The 22,648-nt window shown below is 42.4% G+C and overlaps 2 long non-coding RNA genes across 2 annotated transcripts in view; both read right to left on the bottom strand.

The window, feature by feature from the left end:
• The window catches only part of LOC135319993 (uncharacterized), a 31,843-nt gene extending 21,757 nt beyond the window's left edge, over window positions 1–10,086 (bottom strand). The window contains exons 1-2 of the long non-coding RNA XR_010379134.1: window positions 9,956–10,086; window positions 9,247–9,387 (exon numbers count right to left, since the gene is read on the bottom strand). This is a non-coding gene — a long non-coding RNA (uncharacterized LOC135319993). The remainder of the gene's footprint in view (window positions 1–9,246; window positions 9,388–9,955) is intronic.
• Window positions 10,087–13,157: 3,071 nt separating this feature from the next.
• LOC135319992 (uncharacterized) lies at window positions 13,158–16,807 on the bottom strand. Its single transcript, XR_010379133.1, has 4 exons — window positions 16,690–16,807; window positions 14,338–14,618; window positions 13,844–13,964; window positions 13,158–13,206 (listed from the first exon to the last, which is right to left on the bottom strand). It is a non-coding gene; the product is annotated as an uncharacterized LOC135319992 (long non-coding RNA).
• Window positions 16,808–22,648: the final 5,841 nt, after the last annotated feature.

Below are 22,648 nucleotides of genomic sequence, written 5' to 3'. Positions count from 1 at the left end.
TCATAAAAGATACAGAATTGCCAAAGCATTACTGAAGAAAAAGAATAAAGCTGGAGGAATGACCTTCCCAAACTTCAGACAATATTACAGAGCTACAGTCATCAAAACAATGTGGTACTGTCATAAAAACAGATACATGGATCAATGGAACAGAATAAGGATCCCAGAAATAAACACACAGACCTACAATTAATCTTTGGCAAAGGAGGCAAGATACATAATGGAGAAAAGAAAACCTCTTCAGCAAGTGGTGTTGGGAAAACTGGACAACAGCATATAAATGACTGAAGTTAGTGCACTCCCTCACACCATACATAAAAAATAAACTCACAATGGCTTAAAGATCAAAATGTAAGACATGACACCATAAAGCTCCTAGAAGTGAACACAGGCAAAGCATTCTGACATAAATTGTAGCAATGTGTTCTTAGGTCAGTCTCCCAAGGCAAGAAATAAAAGCACAAATAAACAGATGGGATCTAATCAAACTTGTAAGTTTTTGCACAGCAAAGCAAACCATAAAGAAAATGAAAAGACAAAATATGAAATCGAAGAAAATATTCACAATGTGACCAAAAAGGGCTTAATTTCCAAAATATACAAATAGCACATAAAGCTCAGTAACAATGACAACAAAACAAATGACACAAATCCCAAAACAGTGTGAAGACCTAGTCATTTCTCCAAAGAAAACTACAAATGGCCAACAGGCACATGAAAAGATGCTCAATGTTGCTAATTACTGGAGAAATTCACAACAAAACTACAATGAGGTATCACCTCACACCAGTCAGAATGGCCATCATTGAAATGTCTACAAATAACAAATGTGGAGACTTTGGGCAATGGGAACATTCTGGCACTGTTGGTGGGACTGCAAATTGGTAAACCACTATGGAAAATTCTATGGAATTTCCTTAAAAAACTAAAAGTAGGCTGCCACGTGATCCAACAATCCCATTGTTGGGCTTATCCAGAGAAAACACTAAATTAAAAAGATACATGCATCCCAATGTTCAAACAGCACTATTTACAAGAGCCAAGACATGAAAACAACCTAAATGTCCCTTGTCAGATAAATGGATAAAGAAAAAGTATTTTATATATACATACTAGAATACTACTCAGCCATAAAAAATAATGAAATGATACTATTTGCAGCAAAATGCATGGATCTAGAAATTGTACTAATTAAGTTGGTTACAGAAAGACAAATACCGTATGATATCATTTTTATGTGGAATTTAAAACATGCCACAAGTGAACTTATTTACAAAACAGAAACAGACTCACAGACTTAAAAGACAACCTTAAGATTACCAAGTGGAAAGCAGGAAGGGGGATAAATTAGATGTTTTAGACGAGCAGATAGAAACTCCAATAGATATAAACTACTACATATAAAATAAAAATAAAAACAAGGTCCTCCTGTATAACACAGGGAAACTTTTTCAATATCCTGTAATAAACCATAATGAAAAAGAATAAGAAAAGGAATATATATGCATATCTATCTATCTATCTATCTATCTATCTATCTAAAGGACTATGCTGTACATATTCAAACAAAATATTATTATCTGAATTAAGCCATTATATAAACATAACAGAATAACAGTAGACTATATTGAAAATGCAGTACTGGTCAAGATTCAAAAATAACTGTTCAACACCCACTTATGATAAAAATTCTCACCAAAGTGGGTATAGAGGGAACATATCTCAACATAATAAAAGCTATATATGACAAACCTACAGCCAGCATAGTACTCAATGGTGAGAAACTCAAAACATTCCCACTAAAATCTGGGACAAGACAAGGATGCCCACTATCACCACTCCTATTCAACATAGTCTTGGATGTCCTGGCCACAGCAATCAGGCAAGAGAGAAATAAAAGGGATCCAAATTGGAAAAGAAGAAGTAAAAATCTCACTATATGCAGATATGATACCACATATAGAAAATCCTAAAAATTCCACACAAAATCTACTAGAACTAATCACAGAATTCAGCAAGGTAGCAGGTTACAAGACTAATGTTCAAAAAGCAGTTGCATTTCTTTACAGTAATGATGAATCAACAGGTAAAGAAACAATCCCTTTTAAAATAGCACCCAAACTAATAAAATACCTAGGAATAAGTCTAACCATGGAGGTGAAAGGCTTATACACAGAAAACTCTAAAACATTGATTAAGTAAATTAAAGAACCCTTAAAAAAATGGAAAGATATCCCATGCTCCTGGATTGTAATAATCAATACTGCTAAAATGGTCATACTTCCCAAGGTAATCTACAGATTTAATGCAATCTCTTTCAAATTACCCAGGACATATTTCACAGAAATAGAACACATCATAATAAAAAATTTATATGGAATCACAAAACACCCAGAATTGCCAAAGCATTACTGAAGGAAAAAAGTCTGGAGGATTAACTCTCCCAGACTTCAGAAAATACTACAGCGCTACAGTCATCAAAACAGCATTGGTAGAAAACAGACATATGGACCAATGGAACAGAATAGAGAGCCCAGAAATGAACCCACAAACGTTTGATCAACTAATCTTCAACAAAGGAGGCAAGAATATACAAAAGAATACAGTTTCTTCAGCAAATGGTGTTGGGAAAACTGGACAGCAGCATGTAAATCAATGAAGCTAGAACACTCCCTTACACCATACACAAAAATAAACTCAAAATGGATCAAAGACTTAAACATAAGACAAGATACAATAAACCTAGAAGAGAACATAGGAAAAACATTATCTCAAAAATATTCTCCTAGGGCAGTCTACCCAAGCAATAGAAATAAAAGCAAGAATAAACAAATGGGACGTAATTAAACTTACAAGCTTTTGCACAGCAAAGGAAACCATAAGCAAAACAAAACAACAACCTACATCTGGGAGAAAATTTTTGCTAAAGATGAAACTAACAAAGGCTTGATCTCCAGAATATACAAGCAGCTCACATGACTTAATAAGAAAAAAAAAAACAAACAACCCAACCCAAAAATGGGCAGAAGACCTAAACAAGCAATTCTCCAAGAAGTAAGTACAAATGATCAATAGGCACATGAAAAAATGCTCAATATCACTAATTATCAGAGAAATGCAAATTAAAACTACAATGAGGTATCATCTCACACGTGTCAGAATGGCCATCATTCAAAAGTCTCCAAATGAAAAATGCTTTAGAGGCTGTGGAGAAAAGGGAACCCTCCTACACTGCTGGTGGGAGTGCAGCGACTCTGGAAAACAGTATGGAGATTCCTCAAAAGACTAGGAACAGACTTATCATATGACCCAGTAATCCCCACTCCTGGGTATATATCCACAAGGAATCCTACTTCAACAAGACACCTGCACCCCAATATTCATAGCAGCACTATTTGCAATAGCCAAGATATGGAAACAGCCTAAATGTTCACTGATAGATGATAAAGAAGATGTGGTATATTTATACAATGGAATACTATTTAGCCATTAAAAAGACAACGTAACACCATTTGCAGCAACATGGATGTCCCTGAAGAATGTCATTCTAAGTGAAGTAAGCCAGAAAGAGAAAGAAAAATACCATATGAGATTGCTCATATATGCGGTCTTAAAAAAAGAAAAGAAAAAGACAAATGAACATCAACACAAAACAGAAACAGAATCATAGGCATAGAATACAAGCTTGTGGTTGCTGGGGGGAGGGGGGTGGGAAGGGACAGACTGGGAGTTCGAAATTTTAGATACTGACAGGTATATATAGAATAGATAAACAAGATTACACCGTACAGCACAAGGAAATGTATACAAGATCTTGTGGTAGCTCTTGGTGAAAAAGATTGTGACAATGAATACATGTATGTGCATGTATCACTGAAAAATTGTACTGTACACTGGAAACTGACACGTTTTAAACTGACTATAACTCAATAACATAAAAATTTTTAAAAAGTAGGTAAACAATAAAAATAATTAAATAAATATGCAAAACATTTTGAGATCCCCAAAATAACTTCAGTCACTTTCTTGTTCATACGGTTCAGAGCGTAGGAGATGGAATGAGAGCCAGACCATCATGAATTGATATGTTCAATACTCTATTTGTTAGGCAGGTGACTTAATCCATATAAATCTCATTTTCCACATATTAAAATTGAGAATACTATTATTAATCACATTGTAGTCCTACTATGAAATTAAAATATGGTAATATAACTAAACTACAGTGGCTTACTAAATAGTTAAAAATGTAGTCATCATTATATTGTTACTAATACCTTTACAGTAATTATGTAGCAATTTAAATGTTCAATAAGTATATGACTTCATTAAACATGTATTTTTAATATTTAAAAAATTACTGTGAATTATCCCCTTAACAGAAAAGTACAATGATAAAATAATGATTAAGTAGGATAAGTGTAAAAAGATATTTAATAAGACTCACTGACTAGTCATGAAAATAACTCTTAGCAAAACTGTGAAAGAAAGCAACTTCCATGACAAAGTGAAAATAACCAAAACAGTATAGTGCTGGCTTGGAAACAGACACGTATATCAATGGAACAGAATAAAGCTCATAAATAAACCTGTGCATATATCAACAATTTATGGCAAGGGAGCCAAAAATATATAATGGGGAAAGAGCAGTTTCTTTACTAATCAGTGTTGGGAAATCTGTATAAGTATATGCAGACAAATGAAAATGGGCACCTATCTTATTACCAAACAAAGTCAACTCAAAATGAATGAAGAAACCATAAAACTACTGTAAGAAAATGTAGGCAGTAAGCTCCCTGACATCAATCTTGCTGATGAGATTTTGGATTTGACACCAAAAGCAAAGGAAACAAAAATAAAGATAAGCAAGTGGGATTATATCAAACTAAAAAGCTTCTGCACAGCAAAGGAAATTAACAAAAACATGAAAAGGTACCTAACTGAATGGGAGAAAAGGACTGCAAATAATATAACTGAAAAGGGGCTGATATACAAAATATATAAAAAAGCTCCTACAACTCAATAATAACAACATTAAAAATACCCAATCTGATTACACATGAAAAGGACCAGTATCACTAGTCATCAGGGAAACAGAAATCAGTACCACAAGGTATCACCTTTCATGTGTTAGGAAGACTGTTATCAAAAAGTTAAGACATAACAAGTGTTGGCAAGACATGGAGAACAGGGAAACCTGTGACTGTTGGGAACGTAAATTAGTGGAGCCACAAATTTAAACGACATGGAATTTTCCCAAAATACTAAAAGTAGGGCTACTATATGATCCAGCAATTCCACCCTTATTTTTCTGAAAGAAATGAAAACACTAATTTGAGAGGAGATCTGCACGCTCATTTTCACTGCAGCATTAATTCAATAATCAAGATACGGAAACAACTTAAGCATCCATCAGTGGGTGAATGGACAGAGAAAATCTGGTATGTGTGTATATATCCAACAAAATACCGTTAAGTCATTAAAAAGAATGAAATCTTGCTATCTGCATCAACATGGATTGACCCTAAGGGCATTCATTATGCTAAATGAGATAAATCAGACAGAGATAAACATGCATGGCTTCATTTATAGGTTGGAGCTAAATAAGACAAAATCAAAAAAAGCTCATAGATACAGAGAACAGACTAGTGGTTGCCAGGCGTGGGGAGGAGAAGAGGGGAAACATTGGTGAATGGGGCCAGTACATACAAAGTTACATTTACAAAATAAATAACATGAGGTCATGACACATACAGTTTGGTGACTATAAGTAATAATACCACATAAAATATTTGGTATTACTAAGGGAATAGAATCTTATCACAAGAAAAAAATGTAAATATATACAATGATGGAAGTTAACTAAATTTACTGTGGTTATCACTTCACAATATATGTAACTATCAAATCATGTTGTATACCAGAACCTAATATAAAGTTATATGCCTATTATATCTCAATAAAAACAAACACAAAACAAATAAAAATGCTATACAATTTGTAAAAGGATATACTTGGGATAATGTGAACATTTAGCAACATTAGTAATAATTAATAATAATAATAATAATAATAATAATAATAATAATAATAATAATAATAATATAATATAATATAATATAATATAATAATAATATAATAATGGTAACCGTGGGCACTTCCTTTGGTGATCATTGTGCTGGCTTAACTCACATTATCTCACTTACAAGACCATCAATCATAAAAAGATCTGTATCAAACAATTTTACAAAGAATGAAGTTGTGGCTTGGAAAAGTTAAGCAATTTTCCCAAGACAGCCAGTGGCAGAGCCAGAACTCAGCCCTATCTTTCAAGCAGCTAGAACCTGGAACCAGAACAAAAGTGCACAGACTGATTTTCATCCTACTAGACTACGTCTTGCCACCTAATCACTTCTGATTCCGGACACTTCAAGTCTCTAAACTTCAGTGTTCATTTATATACAAAACTTGATACGAAAACCTGCACTGCCTATCCTGCAAAGTTGTACTGAGAAAGAACAGTGTTAACGTTGCTTTGAAAACTATAATAAGATGGATAGATACAAGGAGGACAGGCAGTCGCCACAGCGTGGTGGTACCACCAGCCACAGCAGCCTGGTAAGAGCATCAGCACAGGTGAGTTATCATCTCTGCACATTGTTCTTAGGGATCTTCCTGCTAAGTAAAAATATCTAAATGAAACTGAAAAGAGTACAGCACATCCAGAATCAGCTCATTAAAAGTGTTGAGGGTTTGATGTGTGTGTCTGTTTTGTTTTGCTACACAGAAGAGGGCTGCTATTATTAACTCTGAGCAACTGTCTAATTGTGGTTCTGTAGTAAAAATATATTTTGAGTCCTATTCTTGCAATTTCTGGAGTGGGTGAGGAAGGTGGGGGTGGCAGGGACGGGCTTACTCTATGGCACAGTAACGTATGTCCACACTAACACCCTTTTCTGATGAGTCAGTGCAGCACTGTAGGATGAGCAATGTGGGAATAAAGAGAAGGCATCCTGCACCAGGCATTAAGTTTCATAGAGCCCAGGTGCCCAAGTACAGGAATCACACACTCAGCAGTCTAAGAAAATGCAAACAGCACAGCAGAGGAACTTAAAAAGGCAGCAAGTTCTTGTCTTTTGTTCAAAAACAAAAAGACAGTTCAATTCTGCTTTACAGAAATCTGCAACCATTCAGGCAGGCCCTGCAGGCAGTTGCGATTATCCAGGTCACTTCAGCTGTAGTTACTCCTCCTCCTGTGGAAGAACTCTAATAAAGATTTCCATCTTTATTTCTTTACCAATAGAAATTCCACTCAAAGTATTGTCCATATTCTTTGGAAGGAAAGGGACTGAAAACTGGTTTTTTACTAGACGGAAATGCAAAGTGAGGTGCAGACAAAGGAAACAGAAAACTGAATCTAACATGAGTGAGCATGATGAGTCCAACAATATTTAGAATCCAGACAGGAAGAAACACATTCAGAGCAACATGAACTGGGAAAAAAAAAAAAAAAAAAAAAAAAGGAAAGAAGGGAGCTTTCTGAATCTGATTATCTAAGTGAACTGATGATGGAATAGAAAAGAATAAATGTGACTCCATACTAGACCTGTTCCTTTGATTTTAACCCTGTGCCCTGTTTCCTAGGCTCAGACTTGCCGGCTCTGCACCTTTTGTAAAACAATGTTGCCAATAGTCTGAAATATACAGGAGAGCCTGTTCCCAAGGCTCTGACCTTTAAGGATATTTACACTTTTCCATTCATGTGAAGATAACAAGTTGCAATAAAAAACAACATTTGTTTTGTTGGAGGCTTACATGGACACCATGATCTCACCCACCTGGACAGCTGCAAGAACACAGGATTCCAAGAACAAAGAATTCCTACATCAAGAAGTTTGCAGCAACCAAGCACTCCCCCTCCTTTGTAGTACAAAAGGAGCCTGAATTCTGACTTGGAGAAGATGGTTCTCCAGGACATCAGTCTACCATCTCCTGGGTCAGCCAACTTGCTGAATAAAGTAACTATTCTTTGCCCTTATACCTCATCTCCTGATTTACTGGCCTGTCATGCAGTGAGCAGAATGAGTTTGGATTCAGTAACAATAACCAACAATACAATTAATGAGCAAATACTGGAAGAGTTTTCTCTGTAATGAACCAGATGCCAGCTTTCACCTCTTCTATTCAATACTGTACTGAAGACACTGTCAGGATAATAATGCAATAACAACAACAAAATAGGAAGCATAAAGATCAAACTTTAAGTGAGAGAATTGCCACTGTGTGTGCATGGCATTATTATATGCATGGAAAACCCATCATAATCCAGAGACATTCACAATTAGGAAGTGAATTAGGGCATGGTTACTGCGTTGAGGATCAGTGTATAAAATCAACTGGATTATTCTGGACGAGCAAGAAAGAAATGAAATAAAATTAACCTGCAAACACCAGACCGGCAAACAAGTATCAACAGGAAAAAGAATCAATACAGGATTAACTTATACAACATTAAAAAAAAAAAGCTTCAGGCCTTGTGAGGCCTGGCCTGCCCAAACCACAGGGGCCGTGAGGTCTCCCCAGCCAGTCTGGGTCCAGCCCGGGCTGCGGGGCGCTGTGCATAGGCCGGCAGGGGCCCAACATCGGCCTCCCTTTGCAGCTGGCGCTCTCACCACACTGGCCCTGGTCAGATGTCCAGTGCCTCTTTGCCAAGGTGCTCTGGGTGATAGAAATTTTAAAAACAATCAATGTAAGAAAAACACAAAAAACCAACAGGAAAGTGAGCAGGCAGTATGAAGGAAAATAAGCCCAGGAGGCTGACAGACTTTCTAAAAGGTAACTCCCCTGATGCAGGTCCAGGTGAGAGGATCCCAGCGGAGCCCAGGACAGGAAGCCAGGAGGCAGGACCACCAGGGAGGTGACAGCGCCCCCTGCTGTGTGAGGGTCCGGGTCCAGGACTTCCAGTGGGGACCCCAGGTCTTCTGCCTCAGTCTCGGCCCCCACTGCATCACCAAGCACAGCCCCACATCACCACCCCCAAGCTGGGGAGGATTCTGATTGGCCAGGTCAGAGAAAGTCATATAAAATGTGGCTGTCACACAAGAGTCAAACTGGACACTGTCAGTCTGTCACACAAGAGACAGGACTCAACTGTCATCACAGCACTTCTAAAGAAGAAAGCTTAATTTCAGCGTCCAACCAGGCAAGAAGTTGCAAAATGCTCAAATGAACGAGTATCAGACTCACATATTCATCAACTGAGTCACCAGCGGTGGGAGAAAAAATGACCCTGTGCTGCTGAGCTGGCCCATCAGCGTGATCCCAGTGCGCGGACAGGCTGATGGTTGTCTCTCCAAAGACTCAGATTCCTCGGTCTGCTGCATGGTCCTAAATAAAGCAACACAATAGAGTTAGTGGCCTGTCTGTGAGCAGGTGGGCATGGGGTTGGAGGGAGGGTTATAAAAGAACTGTACACAGGTCAGAGTAACTGCACCCAGGGATGTCACCACTCTGGGGTATTTCCACCCCTGTGATAAAATCCGCATCTCCTACCTTTCTCACGTAGACCCCTAGACAGCAGAAAGTGCTCCATTCAGAGCTACAGTTACGTGCTGAGCTTTTCGGGACAGAGACTGGGTTGGAGCCTAAATGTACAGACTGGGAGAGAAAAGGATTTTAACTACGCTGACCACTTCCCGCTGAATGAAACACAGAGGCTGAGCCCTCACGTTTCAAAAGTGCTCAGTTGGTGAGAAGACCCAACGCAGGGCAGTAGAAGGGAAGAAACCTCTCCTTAACCCAGGCCCCAGATGAGAAAACAGCCCAATGACACTCACTCAGCCCAGAGGGCCCTCAGACTGAATGTGAACGTGGGAACCGGGGCAGAAGTGGGCGCCAGGCCTCCCCTCACCTGCGCAAGGTGGCGGAGGCTCTCAGCACCCCCCTCACCACCCACCTGCCCAGCCTTCCTCACTGAGTCACAAGGGAACTGGACGGGAAGGATTTCAGCCTCATGTGTTTGGCCCCGCCTGGGGCTGGGATTCCCCCTCCATCCAAGTAGAGCGCAGTGATGTTCACGGAATAGGGTGCGTCTGGAACCAGCTGCTCGAAGTGCGCTGTGGGGGTGTTTCCTGGCACCACAACCTGGAGGGGAGGACATGCCAAATTCTGTCTGGTAACAACCCAAATGCTTACTCACACTTTTATTAGCAGAATAATGTTTATAGTAAAGGACTGAGCCCAGACTCAGCAGAAGGCAACCTCTGTGCTACTTTGTGACATCTGCCCGGGCCACAGCATTACATGCACTTTTCCCTCAGAAATCCCCTCTCCACTAAATGTGAGTTCACACTTTGCCCTTGGCATCCTCAACAACCTCCCATTTATGTTCCTGGGGAAGGTTCTCAAATACAACATCCAGGGCTTATGATAGTGACCCCAAAGCACCCCGAGTGTTAGAGACACTTCTCAGGGAGAGGTTTTTCTATTAAAATAAGAGCTACTCCATGCGATGGACAAGGCCAGTGCTCTCTGAACACGTCCTGCTGCACACAAGGGTTTAAATCAACACTCGGACAGGCTCCTCGTGTGCTTATGTTTGTTTACGGTCACTGCTTCTTTTTGTAAAGTCTAATAAATTTACTTTCCCTCAGGTTTTCTGACACTCTCCCTACTCAAATTAGTAATTTCTGCTCTTTATATTATTAACTTACTTAGAAAATAGAATAGTACTAAGACAGATTGGGCAGTCTATTAAGAGCCAATGAAGGCAAACTTTCAGGTAGGTTCCTAACAAAGACGTGTGTGTTACAATGAAAGCCCATATTGACAAGGTCTATCAATGACTTGCATTTACTACTGGGGTTTTTTAACTCATATAGCTAATTTACATTTTCCCCAAATTCATTTTTGCTTACTAACCCTGCAGTTCATACCCTTACAATTTAATTCATGAAAAGCAATCACTTAAGCATTGTACGCGGGCATGTTTGTGGCCTGCATTCTCACAGGCTGCTGAGCACAACACAAACATGGGACTAAATTCATCAGGAAATGAGTGTGCACGTGACACAGGGCCACAACACCTTACCTATTGTCCTGCGCCAGCAACTACAGCAGGAGGCGCCATAAAATCTACAAAATTCTTCTGCCAGCTCTAACATGACAACAGTACTTACAGGTTCCGGGGGCCTTTTGCCAGCCAGGGGAGCACACACAGCGCGGTGCTGAGGCCCTGGCCAGGGGCGGGGCCCAGCCAACAGCCTGGCTGTTTGGGGTCAGACTGTACACTTGGGCATCTCTGGCCACTCTTCTCACCACTGAGGAAAGAAAAGCCAACATGTATTTCTTACGTCTATTTATACATGTCAAGATTTTGTAATCACTTCTCCTGAACTTTCGCTCTGTAGCAGGATAAAATACTGTCCTCCTTAAACTTTGAATTACCTGCATAAAAAAGCAGATGAAAACTCTCCAAATCCACATTTAGCCAAACTTTGCCAACTAGGGTCTTGGTCTCTACGGATGCTAAGTTGTTGCCAATAAAAAACAAAGGAGTAAAATTAGTAGTACTTGGTTGGCCACAAAAGGACAAGGGTCAAGGGCAAGAAATTGGAAAAGAAGCTTCAGTTTTCCAGCACAGGTCATGGAGAGAGAGACAAGAGGATTCTACCACCTCTGCCTCTAAATGAGAACTGACAACACCGAGGACGCCCAACTAACTGGCAGCTAGTTTACCTGGCTTCGATCATTCGTTTCTTCTCATTCAACAGACAGACACTGAATGTCTTCTGTGATTCAAAGAAAAGGCAACATAGGGAGAAATCAAAGATACACTCAGTTCTCAATTAACTGCCCCAATAGGGACTTAGGAAAACATGCAAATTAAATCCATATATTATCCCCAAACCCCACTTTAGCAATAACATCATTTTTCTAGACCACTAATCTTTTGCCAAAAGAATTCATCCACACTTGTTTTCTTTTAGCCACAGCACATATATTTTTAAGCCAAAAAAAAAAAAAAAATTAGATGTATGCACCAAAGCCTTTAAACAATACTACAAAGAATTGCAAAACCACTATAAACTGGTTTCTCGAGATGTTAATAGCAAATGAAAGCAGAGATTTTCAATGCAAAAAAAACAGTTCATCAGCAGAGAAATGTGCTATCGAGTAACATGACCAAGATTTCAACAACTGACACTGAAATCCAGTAACAAAACGCTGCTTCAAATTTATCAAGCACAAAGCAAAACTCATGAACTTTTGTCAGTGACAGAGAATACTGATAACTATGTACACATTTACAAATCCTGAAGTTACCATTTCAGAATGCCATCTTTATTTCATACACTAAAATATTAACGATTGGTGGGGGTTGGGAGGTAAACTATGTGTAATTGTTACATTTTTATTCCATCATTATGAATTACCCAAATTTTCTTTATACTTTTAACTTAATGCTATACTAAAAAGCAAAATGCATCATGAAAACGCTAAATTTGTCTGTCTTCTTACTTCCATGTCCTTCCAGTATCTGGTGTATGCACTACATCACCCTCAGGATAGAGGGGAACCACTGTAATGGTGTCTGGGGCATCCGGCTGCTGATTCCTTAGAACGACATCATTGGTGTTCCCAGGGATTGGCACCTAAAGATTTTAATAAAATGTAAAGTACTTGATTTGAAAACCTTGTACAAGAAATAATACTTTGAACAACCGAATACTCAAAATACTAACTCAAGACCAAGTCACGAAGGAGGTTCCGGAGTATTGGGACCTAAGGATATGCCCCCATATGAACTGTTTTAAGAGGTGATGATCACCTCTCTGCACACGCCCAACTCCTATTTGAAAAGCCCCTGGAATGATTTGATCCCCCAGCCCCAGTCCCCCAAAAGCCCCCATCACCCAGGCTCTGAGGCCCCAACCGACCACCCTCCATCAAGTTCTACTGAAGGAACATGAACTTCTTCAGGGCTACAGTAAACTGGTTAACTCTTGATCTCTACTTTGCAATCTACAGTTGAAACTAACACACACTTTTCCTTACAGAAATAGTGACCAGTTCCTTCATACCACCTGCTGCGGGTGCATAGAAGAGCTTATACTGACCAGGATTTTGCTCTGTGTGCTCCCAGCGAACTTGCAAAGTGCTGGTGGAAGGGTCATACACTGAGGTTCCTCACTGTATTCAAAGGTTCTGAAATGCACAGAAAGCACATCATGCGTGACCCTAACAAACCAGCACACACAAAGACCAGGTTTACTCAGGGGTCCTGGGAACCCTAGAACACAGGATCCCTTTAGTAGGTGCCCCGCAAATATCTGTTGAAGTAGTGAATAAAGGAAAAAATGTCTGTGATCATCGGGTACATGTCTCATCCCTCCACATGGTATTGTAGCCTCAGAGTACACAATTTTTTTTTGTCTGTGTTATCCTAGAAGGTAATAAACAACTTTCTCCAAGACCAGAGGCAGATAACTCCAGTAAGGATATTAAAAACAATTTAGATCTTGCGGGGAGGGTATAGCTCAAGGGTAGAGTGCATGCTTAGTGTGCACGAGGTCCTGGGTTCAACCCCCAGTACCTCCATTAAAAAATAAATAAAACCTAATTACCCCCACCTCCAACAGAGACCAAAAAAAAAAAAAAAAAAAAAAAAAAAAGAAAGAAAAGAAAAGAAAAGAAAGAAAAAAAGAAGAGCATTATTAACATGCATTTTAAAAGTCTAGCAAAACTCTGTGTCACCCCAGTGTTCCAAGTGGAAGATGTGATTCCATCCCCATGATGGTTACTATAAAAGCCACAGGAGTCCAGGTTCACTTATTGGTCTCACCTCTTCCTGTCATCCAACCTCCTTCTGCATCAGGATACAGGGAGGACAGGGTGATGGTGTAAGGAGTGTCAGGCTTCAGCTTCTGCAGGACCACACTGTTCTGCTGTCCACCTATCCTGGTCTGGAGTAAAACAGGGATAAGTGTCAGCTTTGCTCTCTCCAGCTCACTCATCCTTTAGGAAAAGCTCTTTCTCTGTTTGAGACCTTTCCCAAGATCTGGATACACCCCACCGTGAAAGTTTAAAATATATCCTAGGGTATCATTTTAAATGTAAACTAGGCCCCTTAAATCATAAAAAGGGTTTTAAGCCTTAAACTAGTGGTCTTAAAGAGATATTTCAACTGTCAAGTGGCCAGCACTGCAAAGTTCCATCCAAAACACGTCTCACAGATCTCTTCTCCAAAAAGGTGTAAGTCCTAAGTGAGCTGCAAAGGACCTTGAAAAGACAGCAAAGATCTGCATAATAGTAGAGGCCATTCAGTATTATTCTCACCTTTTTACAGATGGTTTTTCTTGCTTTAGAAGCACATCAAAAAAATTCAGGAAAAGATCCAAAGCTTTTTGGTTTCCCCTTCCAAAACTTCTCCACGGCCAGCGTTACCCATGCAGAATCCGTGACAGGGCCCCCTGCCAGGCCACACTCAGGGAGGGCCTCCCAGTCCTTTCCCTGATTTCAGACCGCTGGTATGAAGAATTTTCAATATCTTCCAATTATGGAGTTTGAAGGTTTTGTTTTTTTTTTTTTAATTCACTGCTTATGGCCATCTAGCTATCCTGTTGAAAGAAAATTCAGATGCTTCGTTAACAGTCTACTGAATTCAGATGTTTATGCCATACAAATTTAAATCACATGAAAATGGCAGGCTGCCCACAGCGGGTGCACATGTGGAGGGCTGGATGCACTAGCACAGTCCAGGTGTTTCCCACTGAGCACCTTCCACTCAAACAGTCTGAGTTTCAGAGAAAACCTCAGTGGATCACTGGGCTCATGCTCATGATGAGCAAGTTGAGCTACAGCAGTGAATTTGGACAACTTTAGTAAATTTGGGAGTTTGAGATTTGCAAGTGTTAAAAACACATTAAAAAACAAATTCTTCCATATAGCACAGGAGACTATATTCAATCTTTTAGTAACCTTTAATGGAAAAGAATATGAAAATGAACATATGTATATATATGCATGACTGGGACATTATGCTGTACACCAGAAATTGACACACTGTAACTGACCATACCTCAATTAAAAAAAACACTAGAAAAATTCAGTGTGTGAGGTTATGAGAGCAAAGCATCGATATGACATTTTTGTTACTTGACGATCTGAGAGCATCAACTTAGTAGAACCAGCCTCATAAGGAAGCAGAAGGGTGTGTGTCTACTTCTCCCATCCAACTCTCCAAAATCATTCCAGCACCAGGGAGTCACCAATTTGATTATTTCTTGGACTAGCAGTGAAATGCAAATATGCCAAAGAATAACATATTTTAAGGGATTATCAGCTAACATGCTACACGGGATAAGTTTATGAGCCACCTTCTAATTATGATAAACAGGTGAGAGACAGTAAGAGACTCAGAGCAGCAGTTGGAGTTTCAGTATCACCAACAGAAATGCTAAGCTTTGCCTAAATCTGGCCTGACACAGACAAATGTTCTGTTTCTGTCATTAAAATATCAATCCATCATGTGTGTCTTTTATATACAAGATAGTTGATGACCACTGGTTATTTAGTTTATTATTGATAACCTATAGGACAGATTCTCAATCCAAGTGTATCATACTAAGTTTAGTTCTTTGGAAACCACAACACGGCAACTCACAAGTCACACTGGGGACAGGAGGGTCTCTGATTCAGCTAAACCCACTTACTGTGCAGTACAGAGACCTGTAACCACTTCCAGCAGCCACCTCTGCTAACACCTCGAACATGGTAACAGGTATGACCCATTTGCTGGAGCTCAGCAAGTCGGATGAGTAAAAGTGAAAAACTCACCTCTCTCTCAGGCTAACTGAGGAAATACGACAGCCTCCAAAACATAAACAAAATGCTAGCCCTCATCAAAAGAGGTATTTGGAATAAATCAGAAAGCATCACCCTGTCTGGGTAAAAATTATGGTGCTTCCTGACCGCAGGGTAACGGACGCAGTTCTAGCTACATGTTTCATTAAAAGCAAAGCTGGAGAAGGTTCACAGACAGACAACTAAAGCAAGCAAGGTAAAATGGACAAGGGCTCTGTTAAATAAGGCAGGCTGGGAAGATAAAGACGACGAGCTTCCAAAAGTGGGACAAATATGACAAGGAGAAGATCTGGGAGCCAAGGAAACGAGTTACCCATTCTGACAACAAAACATTGACCTCCGGGTTTGGCTATTCTGGCTTCCCGGGAAAACACTAAATACCCTGCAAAGCACACCCTCAACCTAGAACAGAGGGAACTATAAAGGAGGGACAGTGGCTCAGAGGTAGCGCCCAAGAATGGCATGTGCATGCCCACAGCAAGCTGAGTGGTCTCCGGGGACACCCCTGCACTTCAGTACCAACGACCCTGGTCTCACCTGCCAGCCTAAGTGGCATCTGTCTTAACAGAACCAGACACGCTCTAGGATGATGACTTGACATCATCCCTTCCCTCAGGCTGCACTGCAGTGTTCAAGGCCAGGTACGGGTTATCCCCTGGGGCCACAGAACAGACTGGGTAGGTCTGCCTGGCCCAGTGCCACCCCATCCACGTGTCCTGCACACCTCAGGGTGGAAGAGAGCAGCCCGTGGATGCTTGACCTGGCAGAGCAAGGACAAGGCAGAGTGCGGAGAGGCTCCCAAAGGACCTGCCACAGGGCTCCTACCTTCCCTCATGACAGAGGCTGGTCCAGGTCCTTCCGGTAGCTCCTGTGGATTCTGTGGTGCTAGCGTTAGCCAGAGTTTCTGGAAGCTGTGAGCAGAGAATCCTGATGGACAGACAAGTGAATCCATCCGACAATGACCCTGCGATTGAAGGAGCAAAGGGGGACTCTCAACACTGGGTTCAGTGGGTCCTCAGAAGGTGCTTCTCTGTCCTATTTATTTTATAATATCTTTGAAATCTTTACCAGAAAGATGCATAAAGTTTCCTTTAAGACATTAAATTACATGTGTTACATGCCCTAGGCAGTTTATAAATCCAGAACAGCTGCGTACTAGACATTGTTAGTAAATAACCAAAGAGCCACCCCCTCCTGATTTCTAAGAGAAGTGGGTTTGGCCCCCAGGGCTGGGCCTCCTCCACGTGGCCTCAGGGCACCAGGCGCAGCTCAGCCCAAAGTTGCCTTAAGATTAATCTAAACCCCAATGATGGTCCCATCCTTCCTGCTACACCTGGTCCGGCATGACAGAGCAGGAGGGAAGCACTTCTGAGGAACTTCCAGGTGAGATCTCTTCACTCCAAAGATGAAACCAGGAAGGCTTCACAGAACAGCCCACCACAACCTCCTTCTGCATCTTCCCTGCCTCCCTTGAGGCCTTGAGGCCAGCGTGCACAGGACAGAGGCCAAGGGAGCTGGAGCAGAAGAGCCCACATGCACCCCAGCTTGCCCCCCTCTGGGCTGGATCAGGGTGACAGTGGCAAAACCACAAGGCAGGAAGAGCCTGGTTGCAGAACGACCATTCTGGGGACCAAGAAAGCCTCCCCTGAACTGACCTGAGCTGAGGACAACCTGTGCTCTGTTTCTGCACACATGCTCCAGAGGGTCTTTGTTATGGCAGCTCGGGGACCTCAGCAAGGGACAAGTCCCCCTGCTCCGCCAGCTGTCACACCTGAGAGTGACAGCCTTGAATGGTGATGGCCCTCTGCAATGCGGGGGGTCAAGCCACCACTGAGAGAGCCGCAGAGCAGGAAGGCGAGGAGAACCCGGGTTCTCACACATTCTACCCCAGCCTCATCAGGAGCTAACAGTCCTGCTGAGGCCACTTTGTCTGGGACTTTCTTTGACCTGAGGCCAAATAGAGAAAAAGGAAAAAGAAACCAAAACCACCTCCAGGCTCCGCGTCCCCAGATAAGGAGTGTCAGTATTTGATTTTGTCCCCTCGCTCAGCAAGCACTGCATGCGGCACCCCGCCCGGACCCAGACACACCGCACAGCCGCGATGGGCCCTGGGGGCCGTGGCTACAATCCAGCTGGGCCAGAGCCCACGCAGGACTGACCCTCCTCCTGGGTTGGCCCCTTATCCAAGGGGCTGGCCTCGTGGGGCTCGTGCTGCAAACAAGCCAGTGCACATACCATGCTCCGCAGGGCACGTGGCACCAAGAGCTCAGTAAAAGCCAGTTACACCAGCAGACGTGGGGACCACACACCCACATGTGAGTGTGTAAAGCCTGTGATTCACTAGCCGGCAACCAGGAGGTAGGGAGGTAGGGGAGTGATGGAGCCCACTCACTGAGGAAGTGCCGCGTGGGGAGTGACCCTCGATAACCCAGGAGCACACACTGGCAAGACCGGTGCAAAGGCCTTGTTGACAGCTCAGGGAACAGCCCAGAGAGAGCCCCCGGGGGCTCTGGGTAGTGCAGACTGTGGTAAAAGAGACCCCACTGCCCCAGCAAGGTGCAGATGCCACTGGGAGAACAGCCCCTCCCTCCCTGGCCCCGGGGGTCCTTCCTGACTGCCCTCTGCTCAGCAGCTTCAGGGAAAGGGGACCACACTGTGTATCCTGTTTTACAGCCTGCTTCCTCCACTTAAAATAATAGGAACACCTTTCTGTAGCATTATAAATACTGAAATTTCGTCTTTGTAATGGATGTGTATTTTTTTACAAACTGCTGTATCATAATGAATGTATCCACTCTCCACTTACTGCTAGTTTCCAATATTTTACTATGAAACTGTGAAGGAAAAGCCCAGCTGGGCTAACAAGCTAAGTCACAATTCTAAGTGTGATAAGTGTCGGCTTACTGATCTAAGTTCTGCCAGGCTAACTCATAAATCTGAAGTTTAGTGTCAGTTTACTGGGCTAACAAGCTAACTCATAAATCCAAGCTCAACAAGTGTCAGTAACGTGATCTGTTCTGAATTGATAAGCTCCATTGTACTGATTCCTTGCTTTTTGTTGTTTGAGCCTTATTGGCTAATAGCCCCATACTTGTAATTAACCCTATAAAACCTCATGCGCATGTCTTGGAGGGGCTCAGATCTTTGGAGCAGAAGGCCCTCTGAGCCCGCCAGCATAATAAATCTGAGTACTCCAACCCTCCGAGTGGTGCTTGTTTCTTGGCTGGCCTGTTGTTTCCATAACAAAACAAAGCTGGAGTGAATATCTGTTTAGCTAATTTCCTGTAAATTCACGATTATTTCCTTAGGCTGTATTCCCAGAAGCGAAATTGCTGGGACTAGTTATATGCAAAAGATTTTTTTTTAAACTAAGTGCCTGCCTTGACTGTTAATACAATATCACTAGAGAAACAAGCAAGTGGATGAATTGAAGACTCAGGTGCTGTCTGGTTGCTTTAAAGGGCTGCAGAACCCCTGCTGCCCTGGGTACCAGTTTCCTTTCCAGACCAGCTACCCCACCCCACTCTCAGAGGCCTTGCAGTTATGGCCCCGCATCCTTCAGATTTACTTCCTAAACTTCCCTCAAAGTTAGGTACCATTCTTGGCTCCAAAGAAATGCCATGTTTCTCACAGTGGCACTTACTCTTGAGAGAGGGGTGGGGTCCTGACTTCCTGAGCCCACTAGGAGCCCACCTTCAAGCAGAGAGTGGGCCCACCACAGCCAGATCCTAAAAGTGGGCCAGGCTGGCTCTCCGGACAAGTCACCGTGCAGCTGTCCTGGAAGGCCAGACAGCCCAGGCCACAGAAGTTGTCCTAATCGGACTGGTGAGCTCAACTCCTTGGAGACCCTCCAAGAAAGAGCCTTCAAGAACACACACAATCCACCCGAGCATGGGAAATTGTCAGCACCAAATCTGGAGACGTGTTCCCTGAGAGTCACCCAACTGAAGCCCCTCGTGGGAAGTGTGGGAACATCAAGAAATGGGCGCCCCGCTGACAGGGGGCTGAGTGTGAGGGACCCCTCGAGAGGCTGCCTATCACAGGTGAGTCCAGCGCACAGACCACGCAGAAAAAAGAAGAGCTGGCTTTGCACGTGGACTCCCAGTGCCTTTCCAAGAAGAGCAACACCAACTCAAACCTGTTGTTTATAGCTGGTGTTAAGCCCTGGAAGGGACTCGTGCAGTAAACGTAACAGCCCTTCTAACAGCAGGTGCAGGAATTAAAGAGGAGTCTGCAGCCCTGCACCCCCACCATCCACCCAGAGACTCACAGCTTAGCTCCCAGAAACCAGAGCGTTTGTCGTGAATAAACATGAAATCACCCAGAATAGGCTTTGTGACCAAAGACAACAGCACCTACTTGAAAAGTTGGCGATCAGCTGGGAAGATGGTTATTGAGTAAAAACGACTTACACACAAACTTGTTGTTGACCAGAATGATTCTTAACTACAGAGACTGCTCTGCTTGCTAACTTCGTATTAGGTGGCCCCTAATTCTTTTACAACTGACACGTGACAATGCTTGAAATGTGACTTCCATCTGGCCAAAATGATGACTCAGTTACTTTTATTGTGTCCAGTGAATGACCATGGCATATCCATTCCAAGGGTCAATAAGAAACACGTTTGATTAATTTCTCATTAAAAATCTATGATCAACCTGTATATCATTCAACTCCTTGAGTAACTAAGAAACCATGAAATTTTTCCTCAAATATAAAAAGATTAAAGCATTTCTTCAACTTCATCATGAAGGCACATGATGAGAGATACACTGTTAAAACCACAGATGACAAATCCTCTAATAGTCTTTAAAATATTAGAATTTAGTTTCAGAATTGGTTGGATTCTGGATGCTCAGAATCCAATGTGACTCAAATTTGGCAAAGTACTTTTTTCCTTTTAACATTTAATGTGAAATTTCCACCAACACCAACTTCAAAAATGAAGTAGACAAAAATAAGAGAACCAACAGATTGCCACAGGAAGACATTTACATCGCTGAGGAGAAATCATGCAAAGTAATCTGAACTGCATAAAAATAAGCTTTGTTATTAACTCACTTACAACTCAGGAAACCTAAAGCTGACAGAAACACTGCTACATAAACCCGTGTTTGTTTCTGTCTCCAGCAGCACTACTTAGGACAACTACACTAAGTGCAAAGCTCTTTGGAAGGAAAGGGAGAAAATGATGAAAAGCATTGAAAGCTGACTTAGACGTCATACCTCAGAAAGTATCTTTGTTGTGAGAAACCTCCAATTATGTCATCACTTTGTATGATTTGCTAAAGAATACACTGTGCTCTTGAAGCAAACCCTGATCACTGGGGTAATTCATTCAACACTTACGGACTTCTCAACCAAGAGCAGAGGAAATTAGTGAGGGGAGGCCACAAGGGGGCAGTAGGGGCTCACAGACACAAAGAAGCCTCCCTTGACAGGTGCTCAGGGAGAATAAAGGCAGGCCCCCACTTGTGGAACTCCTGACCTGGGACAGACTTGAGGTGGTGGGAGAGAGGGGCAGTGTGCTCCAGGATGGGAGTGTTTCATGCTGTTCCTGTTCAGTGGGTCCACAGCCCTCCCAGCCCAGATGTACCTGGGCAAAGTACTCCCCACAGCCTGCTGGTCATGTTGCCAGATGTGGGGCGAAAAATATTCTAAGTCATCCCCTTCCAAGCCATGAGAAAGCCACACAGTCTACAATTACTATCAGAGCCACCTCGGTGAGTCACCCAGCTGCCTGCACCTTTAGACTACTGGAAATTCCTGATTAGTGACTTTTTTTTTTAAACACCAGAGTAACAACTTGACCTGCCCTAAATGACCACTTTTCCATCATTTCACCATTTTTTGCTTTGGTTACCTATTCTTTTCTGCAGAGAACATAAAGGCAATAAAATGAAAATGGCGCCTTAATGTACATTAACCTCAAATCCGAATACTGTTCCTTCCAAGGTTTGGGAAAGGCAAAAGGGTTCTGTGGAGTTAGCTTTGAGGGAGTGAAACACTCCTTTTGGATGAGGCTCTTGGGCTCCTTCAGGCCATGCTGACATGCCAGGGGATTTTCTAATAACTCATGCAAATAATTCACATCTGCAGATAAGAGTCTTCTTGAAGTCACAGATTACCAGGCCTGCGAGTTCCAATCAGACGCACTGTCCACCAGGATGAACGATTACTGTGAGCAAAGCCCCAAGACTCCCCTGGCTGAGGCCCCTCAGGAAAGCCTTTGTCTGAAGTCCTCCTCTGATGACAGAAACAGCAGGTGCGCTTTATATTTCTGGCTCCAAAACCACCCACAGCCAGCACTGGCAGCATTAATTACAGGAAAGAATCCCTGTAATTATGATGATCACTTTATTTTTGCTCCATAGGAGCCAGCAGCGCAGGAAAGTCCAGAATCCAGACACCTGCCAAGTAGCCATTCATGCGGGAAGCAACACGCAGGTGGCCAGAACACTTTCCAGAGGAGAGAGAGGAGAGCGCCGAGGTAGCTGCTCTTTAGTTTCCGACACAGGTCGCCCTCCAGCGCTGGTTCTTGCCGCTCTCCCCCTGCAAACCCACCGGGCCCCGGGGCTCTGTGCCCTGCAGCCCCTATCCACCCCCGACTCTTTCTGGATCGCATGCACTCCACTCCACGTCTCTCCATGTAGCACGTGCGACGGGGTGGGGGTGCCGGGAACCGGGCACCCACCTGGCCCAGCAGGGGGCCACCATGCCTGCCGCCCCCATCCTTCACTAGGAAGACTGTAATAATTACAACTTCCCATTACCCTTAGCCAA

This window comes from Camelus dromedarius, chromosome 35 (genome assembly GCF_036321535.1).
Source record: "Camelus dromedarius isolate mCamDro1 chromosome 35, mCamDro1.pat, whole genome shotgun sequence".
NCBI lineage: Eukaryota > Metazoa > Chordata > Mammalia > Artiodactyla > Camelidae > Camelus > Camelus dromedarius.
Note: the sequence above shows the minus strand (reverse complement) of the source record. Positions and strands in the feature narration are given on the sequence as shown.